Below are 17,137 nucleotides of genomic sequence, written 5' to 3'. Positions count from 1 at the left end.
TGAAATTATGAAGCCTTTCAGGTTGATATCAAAGATGAAGTGCTCAACTTGATAATTTTACATAGCAGAGGTTCAATAACTATTTATCCAATTGAATTGCATTACATTGTATAACCTAAATAGTATGCTTCAGGTTTTCTGACAAGTCACTGTTGTAGGTATTGGAATGACAATATACTTCTCTTAGGATTTATTATACTTTAAATGTAAAGATAAATGTCAGAAAAATGAGCATGTGATTTGTTTGCAATGAAAAATTTAATTAAAGCACAAAGTCTTCAATTTTATTTCCAAAATATCACTTGAACATATTTCTAGAATGAAGAGAATGTATAAATTTAAGGCATAGCCAAACTGTATAGACGGTCTTATATTTCTTACAACTCATCAATTCTATCATTTTACTGTGAAAGCAGTCATATATTGTGTATAAATAAATCACTAGGGTTATACTATAATATTTTTTACAAAACTTATTCATAGCTGGTACATATCTGACCTTGTTCTTATATCTGTAACTGACACATAGTCTTTCTCTGTCATATATTGGTATAAAAAATGATGCAATCCACCTTCATTACAAAGTACAGACAAGGAAGTAATTGATTCTACTGGAAACTGAATTAGATAACTAGGTTAGGGCCACCCCAAAATCAGAACAGGGTACAAAATTTAGTTTTCATACCTCAAGTTACATAACTGCAAAATGAACTAACAGTACTACCCATTTCATAGGCATTTTTAATGATTACATGAGATCCACACAGAAATCAGAACCCAAAGCCTGGCATATAATAATTCCTTCAATATGTTAGATGTTAAAAAAATATTACATATGGCCTTAAATAAAATGTCTATGTCCAGGACTGACATAGCTCTTATATAAGATAATAATTTTATGATATTTCTATATAACATAAAACTATCATTGTATGTGTGAAAATGTTGAAATTAAGATGTCAAATAAGAAGTGAAATTTAAACTCAGTGAAACAATAGAAATGTCAGATAATGAGGTAACCTGCCTCTAAGTAATTCATCTGTGCATTCTAAAGATCTATTTTATTTTTGTTAATCAGAGACTTGGTTATTAATAGTATTAATTATTACTCTCATAAAGATATGGATTGAGAAAGTAATGAATGAATAATTACATATGCATAAATATATGTTGTTAATATGAATATAGGGTTATTAATCTCAAGACATACTAAGGTCTCATATTTAGAAATACTATTTTGTTTAAGGTGAGGGGACAAGCAAATCATATTATTTTTTAAAAATTCATAAAAACATGAATGAGACATTACACCAGTAGGCAATTTGGAAAAAAAAAAGCAGATAAGTTCCCCTCCCATCAGACTTCATTTTTATGTTGTTACAAAAATAAGTGACAAAGCACAGCTATATGTATGTGACTTCTCCATTGAAATAACAAAAAGCTGCAATTCTTCATGAAAGGGTAGAGACAAAATGATGAGAAGTATATTTGTCAAAAGAAACCCCCCAAATTCTCTAGTTGCCATTGTGCTTTAAGTAGGCTAAGATACATAATTTATATTGTAAAATAATTAAAAATAATCAAGACTGGTGGCCCAAACCTGTAATCCTAGCTACACAGGAGGTAGAGATCTGAGGATCGCAGTACAAAGCCAATCCTGGCAGGAAAGATTATGAGAGTTTTATCACTAACTACGTGGAAGTAGTTGTTATGGCTGGAAGTAGAGTTGTGGCTCAAGTGGACTTGAGTGAAAGAGCTAGGAGACTTCAAGTCCCAAAGCTGGCACAAAATAATAAACAAATACACCATAGAACCCATCCAGAACCTTTTTCTTTTTAAATTTTATTTTATTGTAAAGATGCTATACAGTTACATGAGTAAGGCAATGAGTATATTATTTGTTGATCATTGGCATCCCTTCCCTTGTTGCTGTCCCACTATCCCTTCCTCCCTCACCTCCCACACTCCTCCCCACCCCTCAAGCCACCTGAAGTTGTAAAGTTCGTTTCCAATATACTGTCTTGTGGGTATCATTGTTGCATCTTGTGTCCTTGTTTCAGCATTTTGTTATTCCCCTTCCCTACCCCAGATTAGACAAATGTATATATAAGATGCAAGGTACCAAAATCAAGTCCAGTGACAATAGGAGATACACCATAGAGGGAAGAACATACAAAGGAAACAAAAAAAAGCCCACATAGTACAATTAAAACAACAACAACAAAGACAGACCTCTTTTTTCCATATCTTGGGGATCTTTTCATTTAGCATCATCATATATGGTCACATGTATGAGCTTTTCAGCTAAGCTGAGAAAATTATCCTATATGTATATTAATTTTTTGTAATAAGGGAAAGCATGGAACCTAAATATCTTTGGGACTGGCTTACTACACATAATATGATTTTTTCCAAGTCTTTCCATTACCTAACAAAAGATGTGGTATCATTCTTTCTGGTGGAGCCATAGAATTTCATTTCATATATATATACATATATATGTGGAATATATAAATACATATATATTCCACATTATTTTGATCTACTAGTCTACTGAGGGATATCAGGGTAGGTTCCATATCTTAGGTATGGTGAATAATGTGTTGGTAGCTTTAGAATGGCCTTGTTTGTTATCATGTGGGTAAATGCCTAAAAGTGGGATTGGTTGGTCATAGAGGAGCTCTATGTATAGTCTTTTAAGGAACATCCATACTACTTTCCAAAGTGGTTGAACAAGTTTACATTCCCACCAACGATGCAGTAGGGTTCCCCAAAGGCCACAACACATCCAGCATCTATTGTTATTAGATTTCTTGATTATTGCCATTACAATTGGGGTGAGGTGGAATCTCAATGTTGTTTTGATTTGCATTTCTTTTATGGCAAGAGAAGTTGAACATTTCTTCGCGTGTCTATTGGTCATTCTTATTTCCTCTTGAGAGAAGCCTCTCTTTAAGTCTTTACCCAACTTGTTAATGGGGCAGTTGTTTCTTTGAGGGTTTGTTTTTGGAGGATTTAGTTTTTTTAGTTCTAAGCATATTTAGATATGGGGCCCTTGTCTCTTGTATAGCTAGTGAAGGACTTCTCCCAGTGTATGGGCTTTTCTGTTGATCTTATTAGCTATGTCCTTTGCCTTGAAGAAGCTCTGCAGTTTCATGCAACCCCATTTGTTCAACCTTTCTTTCATTTGTTGTGTTTCTGGGTCTTTATTAAGAAATTTTGGCCTGTGCCAAATAGGCTTAAAGTTGCTCCAATTCCTTCTTATAATGTTTTCAGGGTATCTGCTTTAACTTTGAGGTCTTTGATCCATTTGGAGTTAATTCTGGTGTAAGGTGAGATATAAGAATCTAATTTTAGTTTTCTAGAGGTGTTTAACCAATTTTGCCAGCACCATTTACCAAAGAGGTTGTCTTTAGTCCATTCTCTGTTTTGGGTTGCCTTATCAAAGATAAGGTGGCTTTGGTCTGCGGGTTCATTTCTGGGTCTTCAGTTCTAGTCCAATAGTCTTCAGGTGTGTTCTTGTGCCAGTTCCAAGTTGTTTTGATTACTGTGGCTTCGTAGTAGAGTTTGAAGTTTGGTATTGTTATTCCTCCAGCACTCTTCTTTCTGCTAAGGATTATTTTTGCTATTTGGGGTCTTTATTTTTCCATATGAATTTGTGGCTTGCTTCTTGTATTTCATTGAAGATGTGGTTGTAATATTGAAAGGTATTGCATTGAATTTGTAGATAGCCTTTGGCAGTATTGCCATTTTCATGATGTTAATCCTCCCAATCCCAGAGCATGGGAGTTTTCCCACTTCTTTAGCTGTGTTTAGTTTCATTTTTCAATTTTTTAACATTTTCCTCATAGATGTCCTTCACTTCTTTAGTTAACTCCTAGGTATTTTATTTATTATGGGGCTATTACAAAACTAGTTGCTTTCCTGATTTCAGCCATGCTCTTCTCTTTATGGACATACAGAAAAGTTATTGGTTTTTGAGGGTTAATTTTATATCCTGCTACTTTGCCAGAGTTTCAAATAAGATTGAGATACTTGGGAGTGGAATCTATGGTGTTCTTTAAATACAAGATCATGTCATCTGCAAAGAGGAAGAGTTTTAACTTTCCCTATTTGGATCCCCTTAAGTTTGCCGCTTGTCTTATTGCTCTAGCTAGGCATTCTAGTACTAAATTGAAGAAGAGTGGAGAGTGGTCTTCCTTGTCTTGTTCCTGAATTTAGAGGAAAGAACTTTAGTTTTTCATCATTAAGTATAATGCTGGCTGTAGGTTTGTCATACAGGGCCTTTATTGTATTGAGGAATGTTCCCTGGATTCCTAGCTTCTCCAGAACTTTCATCATAAAGGGGTGTTGTATCTTTTCAAATGTTTTTTTCTGCATCTATTGAGATAATCATATGGTTCTTTTCCTTGCTCTTGTTGATGTGATGTATTACATTAGTTGATTTTCATATATTGAACTAGCTTTGCATTTCCTGGAATGAATGCTGCTTGATCATAGTGTATGATTTATTTGATTAGTTATTGAAGTTGATTGGTCAGAATTTTGTTGAGAAGTTTTGCATCAATGTTCATTAAAGAAATGGGTCCATAGTTCACTTTCTTTGATGAGTCACTGTGTGATTTTGGGATTAGGGTAATGATAGCTTCATAGAAGGAATTTTGTAGTGAACTTTCAATTTCAATTTCAATTTCAATTTCATTGAGGAGTTGGAGAAATTCTGTTTGAAGGCCTTGTAAAATTTGGCAGTGAACCAAACTTCTTCTGGGCTTTTGGATGAGAAAAGGTCTCTTATTGCTTTTTCTGTGTTGATGCTTAATATGGGTCTCTTTAGTTGGTTTAACTCATGTTGGTTTAGTTTGGGCATATCAATATTTGCTATAAATTCTTCCATTTCATCCAGATTCTCACTTATTAGAATCAACGTTTGAGAAGTATTCCCTTATAATGTTCTGAATCTTGGTTGTTTCTGTTGTGATGTTTCCATTCTCATCTCCGAGTTTGTTTATTTGATTTTTCTATACTTTTTCTTGTAAGAATTGCTAAGGTCCTGCCAATTTTGTTAATTTTTTCAAAGACCCAGCTATTCGTTTTGTTGATTCTTTCTATGGTTTATTTGGACTCTAATTAAATTCTGACTTAATTTTAATTATTTGTTTCCATCCACTGGATTGGCGTTTGGCCTCTTGCTCTTTTTCAAGGAACTTCAGGTATATCATTAAATTGTTGGTTTAAGGTCGCTCCAATTTGTTGATGTAAGAACTGAGAGCTAAGAATTTTCCTGAGTACTCCCTTTGCTGTTTCCAAGAGCAGGTGGTAATTTGTATGTTCATTTTTGTTAAATATCATGAACATTTGAATGGCCTTTCTAACCCACTTCTAGTTCAAAAGTTTGATGTTCACCCTCCGTGTGTTAGAGGATTTCCTTTGATGGTATTTGAGTTCTAAATTTATTCACTTGTGTTCTGAGAGAATGCAGGGCATAATCTCAATATTTCTTTATTTGAACAGATTTGTTTTGTGACCTAAAATGTGGTCTATTTTGGAGAATGTTCCATGTGTTGCTGAGAATGTGTATTCTGTTGTTGATGGGTGAAATATACTATAGATGTCTGTTAAGTTTAGTTGGTCTATGCAGTTGTTTAAAACTGCTGTTTCGCTCTTGAGTTTTTGCCAAGTTGATCTATCCAATGGAGAAAGTGGTGTGTTAAAGTCACCACCAACCAATCTCTTTGGATCTATGTGAGATTTGAGGGAAAGTGTTTCTTGGATAAATTTGGGTGCTCTGTTATTTCATGAATAGATATTTTAAATTGTTATATCCTCCTATAGGAGAGATCCTTTCATTAGTATGTAATGTCCTTTATCTCTTCTGACTAATTTTAATTTGAAGTCTATTTTATCTGATATTAGGATTGCTACTCCAGTCTGTTTGTGGGATCCGTTTTCTTAATAGATTTTATTCCAACTTTTCACTTTCAGAATATGTTTGTTTTTGTAAGGAAGTTGGATTTTTTTGGTTGGTTGTGGGGCTTGAACTCTGGGCCTGGGAGCTGTCTCTCAGCTCTTCAGCTCAAGGCTAGTGCTCTACCACTTGAGCTACAGCACCACTTCCAATTTTCTGGTACTTTATTGGAGATAAGATTCTCACAGACTCTCCTGCCTGGGCTGGCTTTGAACAGTGATCCTCAGATCCCAGCCTCCTGAATAGCTAGGATTACAGGCGTGAATCACCAGCACCCCACAAGTTGCTTGTTTTGATGACAGCAGACAGACGGATCCTGTTTTTTGATCCAACTAGACATTATATGTCGTTTGATTGGAGAGTTAAGTCCGTTAATATTAAGAGTTAGGATTGAGAGGTATTTGGCATGTTATCCATCTTCTTAAAGACTGCTTCAACTAGGTACTGCCTGTTTATTTGGTTCTTTGTGGGGTTTTTCTCTGCCCTCATCCTGTTCTATTTGGTTCATTATGTGTACAACATCTTTAAGTTTTTTTTTTTGTAGTGCTGGTTTTGGTGGAAACATTTTTTCAGTTTTTCTTTGCTGTGGAAGTTTTTCCCCCCTCATTTATGAAGGAGAGTTTAGCTGGGTACACTATTCTTGGTTGATAATTATTTGTCTTTGGGGCATGGCATACTCATTCCAGGCTCTTCTTGCTTTCATGGTCTCTTCTGAGAAACCTGTAGTTATCTTGATTGGTATTTCTTCATAGGTGATTGGTCTTTTCTCCCTAACCACTTGAATGAACCTTTCTTATTTTCTATTGGTCCTGTGTGGATTACAATGTGGTAGTGGGATGTCCTGTTCTGGTCTGCCTATTTATCTAAGTGGCTATATTTTCATTGGATTCCCTTTCCTTTTTTTGGAATTCTTTCAGTTTTTTGGTTGTAGATTCCATGAATTCCTCTATGAACTTTTTGTTTGCCTCATCACCTTCATGCATAGCCTTATGTAGGCTTTCAGTTTTTTTCTTTTTTTTTCTTTTGAGTGGATGCCGAGTGCAATTTAATGCAGAGGATAACAAACTTTTATAGCAAAAGTCTTCATGAGAAAGGGCAAAAGGTTACACAATCTTGCTGCAGGGCTTCATTTTTGGGTGGTCACCAGCTGGTCACCTGATAGGCACTTGTTTCCGGCTTTACCTCTATTAGTAAGAAATACAATGGGTTTCCATGTTTGTCACCAATTAACCACTACTTTTTTTCTATAGAGGCCTTAACTGTCCCATTAAGATCTTTCCTGTTCCTTCTTTTTTTAATTTAATTTTATTTTATTTGTGAACATACTGTACAGAGGGGTTACAATTACATGGGCACGTTAATGCGTACATTTCTTTTTTTTAATTACCAAGCATTGCAGCCTCCTCCTTTGTTTACCCTTCACATCCCTTCCCAGCCTCCCCCCTCCCCCCAATCCCAATCCTTCTCCTTCCCCCCCCTTCCCCCCTCCCCCCCCCCCGCACTGACGTTGTAAAGCTCGTTTTGGACATGAAAACTTGTACTTCTCATTGTTGCAACAGGTCCACCTGTATCCTTATGTAGGCTTTCAGTTTTTTTTCATTCAGCATGCATACCAGTAGTGTTTGTAAAGCATTTTGAGAGGTATCCTCTGGATTTTTTTTTATTAAATGCTTTCTTGCCTGTTTGTCCTTGGTGAGAGTTGACATTCCTTGACTTGCCATTTTTTCTTGTGTTTCTGTGGCTTGTTCTGCCCATTTGGGAATGAAAGCAAATCCAATTTCTCACTAGAACACATTTACCAACCCTGAGCCCTGTGGTTGCACAGATTTTGGAGGTTTCCAAATAATGAGTGTTTTCACTTTATCTCACCTTTTTGAGGAGTGAGTGTATATCCAATTACACACCAGAACACAATTCTAAGATAAGGATCTACCCAGTGCACTGAAGTTTTACAGACTTTGGGAGTTTACAATCATTGATGGGTATTTTCACTCTATCTCACCTTTTTGGGAATGAGATTATATCCTATTACACATCAGAACACAAATCTAAGACTAGCACTTACCTAGAGCACTGTAATAGCACAGACTTTGGGGGTTTACAATCAACAATGGATGTTTTCACTGTATCTCACCTTTTTGTGGAATTAGCGTATATAAATTACACATTAAATCACAATTCTAAGACAAGCCCTTACCCAGAGCCCTGTATTTACACAGGAATTGGAGGTTCACACTCAAAGTGAGTATTTTTAATCTATTTCTCCTTTATGGAATTGAAAATATCTCCACTTCCCTACCAGAACACAACTTTATGGCAAGCCTGAACCAAAAGCCCTGAAGTTGCACAGAGTTTGAAAGTTCTAACTCAAAGATAGGTGTTTTCCATTTATCTCTCTTTTTTTTGGAGATGAAAATATATCCAATCTCTCATGAGAACACAATTTAAAAATAAACACAAACTCAGAGCCCTGTTATTGTACAGAATTTGGAAGTACACAATCCAAAAAGGTATTTCACTCTATCTCTCCTTTATTGGGTATGTAAGTAGGCCCAATACCACCACTCAGTAGTGTTTTTTTTGTTTTGTTTTTTGGTCAGTCGTGGAGCTTGAAGAAGTCTGGGCTTGGGCGCTGTCCCTGCGCTCTTCAGCTCATGGTGAGAGCTCTATTGCTTGAGCCACAGTGCCACTTCCCATTTTCGAATGGCTTATTGGAGATAAGAGTCTCATGGACTTTCCTGCCCCGGGTAACTTAGAACCGTGATCCTGAGATCTCAGCCTCCTGAGTAGCTAGGATTACAGGTGTGAGCCACCAGCACCCGGCAACTGAGCAGTTTTAAGACAAAATGCACACTCAGTCTGTATCTTTGCACTGATTTTAGACGTTCCCAATCATAGATAGTCATTTCCTTATTTATCTCTGATTATCTTTGAACAGGGAGGGATATAGTGTTTCAGAGATGGAGATTATAAACAGTTGTAATCAGTGAGTAGCTATGTTATGAGTTTAGAATGGTTTGGGTCAAAAGTTTAACATCCTGAGCCACTTTGGCACAGTCTCACTGACTACAGATATAGTCTAGCTCAATGTTTCACACTTGTGGAATAGCAGAGAAATGAAAGTGAGAGGGAATGAAGGAGTAGAAATAATTGTAAATGGGTTGAGTTGTAGTTAGAGGAAAGATTAACATATACAATGAAATATAAGAGGAGAAAATTTGGATTCCAGGGATGTAGCAAAGGAAAGGAACAGAGGGATGAAAGTTCTGTCCTAACTTCTAAGTAAGAAAGAGAGAAGACAAATTAAAACAAACAAAACACAAAAAAGAAAAAAGAAAGAATAAAAATAAATAAAAATAAAAACTTGAATAGTTATGTATGTATGAAGTAATACTAAAATTAAGAATACTATTATTGTGCAGTAGAGAATTGGGTAATCAATTTATACTCAGAATTAAGTATATATACAGTTGAGGAGAAAGTCTAGTGGTCACTGTAGGCTGTGTATCCAGTTGTGAACAGAACAACTATGAGGAAGGAACAAAGCCAATGGGATTGTTGCAAAAAGAAAAAAACAAGAAAACAAAACTTAAAAACAACAACAAAATAAAATACTGACACACAAAAAACATAACAAGTAGTTTTTTCTTTCTTGCTTTTGTTCCTAATGTATTTATAATTTACCGTGTGATTTTTATGTTTCTTTGTATGTTCCTCCTCCATGGTATAACCTCTGTTTTCACTGTATTTGATGTCAGTGCCCTGTATATTGTATATACACTTCCCTAGCTTGGGGAGGGGAGGGAAAAAAACAAAATGCTTAAATAGGTATACAGGTTGACCCATTGTAACAATGAGATATACAAGACACTATGTTGAAAAATGAACTTTAAAATTTGGCGGGGGTAGGGGGGGTTTGGGGGTGGGAGGTAACAATGCTTGATAGGAAATGTACTCATGACCTTGCTCATGTAACTGTAATCCTTCTGCACAGTATTTTTACAATAAAAACATATTTTAAAAAGTAACAAAGTTAAACTAGTTGCGAAAAGTAAAGAGAAAGAGGAGTTTTTTTAAGAAATAAAAAATTAAAAAAATATAATTGGGGGAAAAGGAAAAAGAAAAAAGTTTCTTCTACCCTAAGTATGCTTTCCAGTGCCTTGATGGCATCTTTGGTTTGCTTGTACTGGTCGGTTTTTCTTGATTCTTGGTTGGTTTCTCAAATCAGCTTGTTTGGATGTGCAAAAAAAAATTCTGCTTTACAGTCTTGGGGAATTTGTGACGTCATTCCCAGACTAAAAGCATGATCTGCTTTTTTGTGTGTGTACTGCCTGGAGGAGGTGGCTGGAGACTGTAGTCTGTTGCTGCTGGGACTGAGCTTGGGAATAGGTGGGGTTTTGGCCTGTCAGTGGCTTTTCCCAAAGTGGAGAGTTCGGACTAGTAACCTGGATCCTCTCTCAACTTTTACAGCCTGTCCAGTTTTTATTTACTTATTTTAATGAATTTTAGTGAGATTCCTTTAGTTGGCAGATCTGCCAGTTTTGCTTTGGTGTGGGTGGAATTCCTTTGTTGCCTGCAGAGGGTCATGGCTACCTCTCTGGGCTCACCAGGTAGTGAATGTTGTTCTTCCCGGGCCAGTGAGGAGTTTTCTCTTCTCCTGGGTCGGGAAGCCTTACCCTGGGTGGAGCCAACTTTCACTGGTCCAAATCCTTGCCCAAGAGAAAAATGGTACAGCAGTTGCTGCTTCTGTGTCCCAAGGTATCTCTTAGCTATTATGGCATAATCTATGCCAGTATCAAATATGGCATTCCTCTCCAGTCGTGTAGAGGGGAGGGATGGCTTCTCTGAGCTGTTCTGTTGGAAGGATTAGGAATACACACAGTTTCCCTTGGCTTTTAGGCCCATCCAGATGTGAACCTGACAGTGGCCAGCAGTATATGGAATTTTGCTCCTGATCAGTCTGCACTGGAGGTGGGTGAAGAGATGCAGACCTCGGTCTCTGGAACGTTTGCTTCAGCTTTATTTGGCTGGTTCCACAGCAACCACCAGAGGTCATGGCAGCCACTTGTGCTCAAATCTGTCTTCTGGTGCAAATTGCTTGAATTTTTCCTTTCTAGGCAGAATCTCTGTACTATTAAGGCTCACTGGGTGTGATTTTCCCATAGTGAATTATTCCCTGAATTGTGAAAACTAGTTTCTTGGGAAGAAATCACATATAGCCCAGCTACATCTCAGTCATCTTCCTTCGGTCACCCCAAAATCTTTTTCTAAGAATTTGGCCTGACCATGGGTTTGTTGTTGTTTGTTTGTTTGTTTTCAGCTCTAAAACTATAAAATCAGGTAGAAACCACTATTTTGAGCCTTTACCTCGCATTTCCTATAAGAAAAGCAGGAAATGTTTCTCTTTTTTCTGATCTCCCTACTTTAACTCTGTTATATGCCAAAATACATCCTTGCTAAAATCCTTCCACCTTGTAAACTCTCTTTTTTTTAGATCTCCTGAAATATTTTTTGTAAGTAGATATTTGTGCTTTTCCATGGAAACTGGGAAGCTAAAGAACCACCCCAATCATCTCTGGTGATATTTTAAGATATTAATAGCTTAAATTATTCTCAAAAGTTTAGTGAAGAGTACATAATATTCTACCACTCCAGAAATGTGTTCAATTGGTGGAAAACCATCAATTTCTCACTATTGAGTACAAGGTCAAGTTGTGTAACAAGGAAGACTACCAGGAAGATGGTCAATATAGTAGAGATGGGGTGGATCATGAACTCCCTATGACACATCTGTGCTATTCACTCTCTTAAACTGCCATATTTGTCTTCTAATAAACATTTCTATCACAATTATTTATGTTCACATGTTACCGGAAGCATGAACCAAGGTTATTTAGGTGTCATAATAATTCTGGTAACATATGTTTTGTATTGTCTGAAAAAATTAGAGATTAGGAATATCTTATTCTGACTTAGACTCATCAAATGGTTATACTACTGTATTGCAGGGACTATATTAAAGGACAATATGGAAGAATGGCAGGAGGCTCCCAGCTTGGCTTGTAAAACAAATACTCTATATGAGGCAGGCCAAGAATAGTGGATCCATCCTCACATTACACATAGTGCTTCCAACTGTATGGATCAAATATAGGTGAGTAGGAGCGAAAACCAGATAGATTTAAAAAATTAAAAAAGCCACTGTGGTATATGCTAAAATGAAATAACAAGAAAAGCTCAAAATTGCCTAAACAGATGCGTATGAAGGATTTGACAAAATGTAGCACACATTCTTGTTAAAATATTCAACAAAGAATAGAAGATGATTTCTCTAACCTAATAAAGGATGTTTATGAAAAACACTCAGAGAACATCAAACTGAATGATGAGCAATTTAATGCCTTCCCCATAAGACTACAACACAAGCAACAATGCACACAACAAAAAGGAAAGAAAAAAAAGAGATAAAAATGACTTCACCAAAAATAACAACTATGTACCTTAAATGATAACATAAAGAAAATGAAAATAAAAACCATAGGATAGGAGAAACTAGTTACAGGTTTCTTACCTAATAAGGGTCATAAGTGGAGCCATAGATCGACAGACAGACAAACAGACAGTGAGACAGACAGACAGACAGACAGACAGACACACAGATAGATAGATAGATAGATAGATAGATAGATAGATAGATTTCCTAACCAATCAATGAAAAGACAAGTATCCCAGTAGAAACAGGACAAAGACTGAATAGACATATCTTCAAGGATGATGTACAGATGACAATAAACACTTGAAAACATAGTCAACACTATTAGTTTTGGGCAATATATTTCATGCAATGGAGATACTAAAATTATTGAATTGTATACTTTAGGGATGAATTGAGATACTTATCAATAAATCTTCAAATTTCCTATGTTAATCCATGATGACTTCTTTAGAAGGGAATAAGCCTGGGAAAAATTTATTCAGTTTGAACAGGCACAGTGCCTGTCCTGAACTAAATCAGAGCCTTTGGCAATCACTAAGAACACAACTTGAAATTTGACAGTGCTTAATTTAAATTCAAATAATTCATAAAAGATTTATCAGGCACAATGCCCAGATACAATGCCGGTGGTTTCCAACTTCATTGCCAATTCTGCAGAAAAAACTTAAGAATAAAAACCTCTTAGGTTAAAGTATGATTAGCTATCCTGAGAATAACTTTTTATGCCACTCCGATATCTGTCTACTAATGAGGGATTTCTTTGAGGATTTTAACTAGGATTTTGTAGGGAGGACAATTTAAAGTTGTGTGACTAGAGTAGCCTTAAATGTGTAAACTCAAAATAAAATCTGCTTATTTTAAAGTAAAGCCAACTTTAAATCTTCACATACAATATTCAAACCTGTATCTGAGTCCCTGTATGAGTACAATCACTATCATAATCAAAACTAGCATCTCTGGATCCTTTCTCCTATGATATAAAGAAGAAACAAAATTTTAGTTTTATGAAAAAGACAAAGATTAGTCAAAAAAGAGAAAGATATAAATTGTTGATTCTTCCTTTGAATATGTGATTTAATGCCCACCTAGGTTGGGTCTTTATAATTTGTTTTGATAATTTATTTAATTTACCTAAAAATTCAATCAGGATATTAAGGTATTTACATAGAAAAACAAAATGAAAGAAAATAATGAGCACTTAAAACAAAATTCTGTTTAATAATTGTTAATGTATACTATTAATTACATAAAATATTTTTAGTTCTTTTGTCCTAAAAATAACTTAATGTATCTTAATATTTTCAATTAACCTTTCCCTAAAAGGAAGCATTTAAAAATGTGGTGTATTCAAGCAAATGACTTGCTCTTCTTATTTTTTAAGGTTTGTTGCCATCATTTAAATCCAATAGTTCAAAACTAATATTGTGTAAGAATTCAGTACCATTTTGTTGAAGTTTCCATTCACAGTTACTTTAGTGAATAAATGATTAAATGGTCAATTGTAAATAGTCAATTTTGACTATTTTTATTTATTTTTTTGTTTTGTTTTGTTTTAAATCTAGTTACTTTTTATTGTGAAAATACCGTATAGAGGGGTTACAATTACATGGGCAAGATAATGAGTACATTTCTTTTATATTTATTTATTTATTTATTTTGTCAGTCATGGGGCTTGAACTCTGGGCCTGGGCGTTGTCCCTGCACTCTTCAGCTCAAGGGGAGCACTCTACCTATCGCTTGAGCCACAGCACAACTTACAGTGTATATTTCTGATCAAGCTTTGTTGCCTCATCCTTTGTTTCCCCTTCCCATCCCTTCTGATCTCCCCCCAACCCAAAGTTGCAAAGTTCGTTTTCAAAATAATGACCGAGTACATCTCATTGTTGCAATGGGTCCACCTTATCCCTATTTAAACAATTTGTTTTTTCCCTTTTCCTCCACAAATTATACCAACATCAAATACAGTGAAAGCAGGGGTTATACCATGGGGAAGGGACATACAAAGCAACAAAGAAATATCTTATAAACATGTTAGAAACAATTGCATGAAAGGAAAAACATTTAAATACTTATCTTGGGTTTCATTTCACCTAACACCAACTTATCTGTCCTTTTCTGTTTGTCTCAGACATATACTAGTTATTGCAAATAAGGGAAACCATGGGACCTATGTTTCTTTGGGCTTGGCTTACTTCACTTAATATGATTTTTTCCAGGTCTTTCCATTCCTAGCAAATGGGGCAATGTCATTCTTTCTGATGGAGGCATGGAATTCCATTGTGTATATATACCACATTTTCTTGATCCATTCATCTACTGAGGGGCATCTGGGTTGGTTCCATATCTTAGCTATGGTAAATAATGCAGCAATAAACATAGTTGTGCTAGTAGCTTTTGTATGGTCTTTTTGTGATCATTTGGGTAAATGCCCAAAAGTGGGATTGCTGGGTCATAAGGGAGCTCTATGTGGAGTCTTTTGATGAACCTCCATACTACTTTCCAAAGTGGTTGAGCAAGTTATAGACACATGAAGAAATGCTCAACCTCTCTAACCATAAAAGAAATGCAAATCAAAACAACATTAAGATTCCACCTCACCCCAGTTAGAATGGCTATAATCAAGAACTCTAATAACAACAGATGCTGGATGGTATGTGGACAGAAGGGAATCTTACTGCATTTTTTATTTATTTTTGGAGTTTTTAGTGACTTTATTTTTGACTTTCTGTCCTACCTATATGTTTTCTTACACATTTCATTTCTTTAAAAAAAAATCACAGAAACAAAGACAAAACTTATCTTGCTACAGGTTTGGTATTGGCCGATTTGACTTTTAAAAAGTTCAAGGTCACCAGGAGCTGGTCTGCACTCGGCCTCAGCTGTGCTCCAGCCTCCCAGCCACAGCAAATGAGAGTCTCAAGCTTTTGCCCCAGGAGCGAGTCTGTGAAGACGGCCTTAGCAGGGCATGGGAGCAGATTGGAGGCCATCACGGAGTAGAGAACTTACTGCTGATCCTTGAGTAAGGCACGTCCCTGGTAACCATTTGCCAGACCTTGTTGCCGAAAGAATAGATGTCAGCTTTGGGGGTGATGGGGTCTCCGATCAGCAACTCGGGTGCTCGGTGGGTGTAGGGGCCTCCCATCAGGGAGGGCTGGGCCCGGGACCCGTGCAGCAATTCCAGCTTCTCGGAATACCCCAAATCATCAATTTTACAGATATCCTGTTCGCTAATTAAAATGTTGGCCAGTTTTAGGTCCAAATGCATGATGCTCTGCGAGGGTAGGAAAAGCAGGCTTTTGACCACATTGAGGGAATATTTGAAACACTTTTGCACACTCAGCCACTCTCCAGGGCAGCACCGGGGCTCCCCAGCCTTCTCCTTGGGGTCGCTGGGAGCACCGTAGATGACTTGGTGTAGAGTGACACCACCCCCAAACTCCATGATGATGGTGCTGATACTATTGGAATGCACAGGCGTGCTGGTGCTGGTGGCCACCACACGCACAATGTTATTGTGGAGCAGCTTGACCACATTGAACTCACCCCAGAAACTATGCTGGGATGCTCGCAGGTCCTTGGTGCACTTGCTCACTTGCTTTATGGCCACCAGAACGCCATAATAAGTTGCCTTGTACACCGAGCCAAACCCTCTGGCTCCTAACTTACTGAGCAAGTGCACCTATTCCCATTCAATGAGGCATCAAGCCAGCCAGTGTGGCAGCCTTGGGGCTCCTGAAGGAGCACTGCCTGAGAAGAGCTTTCCTGGGAGCACAGAGGAGCTGCTGCGGATCCTCGAGTAAGTGGCAGAGGCAGCTCACCTGGGAGACCGTGTCTGGGAGTCAGAGGCGAAGGCATCTCCTTGAGAAGGGACGCACCCCAAGGATGCAAATCTAGGCCTCTGAAAATAGACCAGGAAAAGCAGTGAGAGTCTCCCAGCTTGGCCTCGACTACCCCTGCCCCCAGTTCTTTTCTACTCTTCCTGTTATTTTCTTCTTTTTCTTTTTCTCCCAAATGGGCCTCATCTGTGCTGTCATTCAGCAGGGCATTGATCAGATGGGAAAAAACCTGAAGGAATCACAGCAACCCCTTTTCAGGTGAATTCATATCCAAACTATCTTTCACTAGATAGCACGGACCAGCCCTGAGACTCAGCCCTCTGCTATACCATTTCATCAATCCTAATGAAATGGGCTTTTTCCTAAGTCCCCTCTGATAAGTGTCATCAGTTCTTTGACTCCAGAGGCTACCGAAGGACCAAGAAATGGCCACTCTTTGCAGGATAATTTTGACTATTTTTAATGTCAATCACCTCATCTGGTATCCATATGGTTATTGATAAATAACTTATTGGTAATAAGCTCATCAATAACTAAAAATAAATTATTAATTGATAAATGAGGTCCAAAGTAGTATTTATTCATATCAGACTTGTGTTTTTGAATTGGAGAATAACAATTTCAAGCCACAGAAAAGAGTTCTCACTTCCCTGTCTTATAGGGCTCTATTCTTAAAGAAAACATGTGTGAGTACACTTTTCACAATGAGGCTTTCAGACAGCTTCTATACAATGTACAATTTGAACAACTGACAGAGAGAAAAGTGAAAATTACCCTGTAGAAACTATATCACTGTCTACAAGGTATCCATTTATTCTCACGGAAGTTCAGCACTGTTGT

At 37.0% G+C, this 17,137-nt stretch overlaps 1 pseudogene; it reads right to left on the bottom strand.

The window, feature by feature from the left end:
- Positions 1–15,256: 15,256 nt before the first annotated feature.
- The window catches only part of LOC105998965, an 88,358-nt pseudogene continuing 86,477 nt past the window's right edge, over positions 15,257–17,137 (bottom strand).

Source organism: Dipodomys ordii, unplaced genomic scaffold, assembly GCF_000151885.1.
Source record: "Dipodomys ordii isolate 6190 unplaced genomic scaffold, Dord_2.0 Scaffold178, whole genome shotgun sequence".
Taxonomy (NCBI): domain Eukaryota; kingdom Metazoa; phylum Chordata; class Mammalia; order Rodentia; family Heteromyidae; genus Dipodomys; species Dipodomys ordii.
Note: the sequence above shows the minus strand (reverse complement) of the source record. Positions and strands in the feature narration are given on the sequence as shown.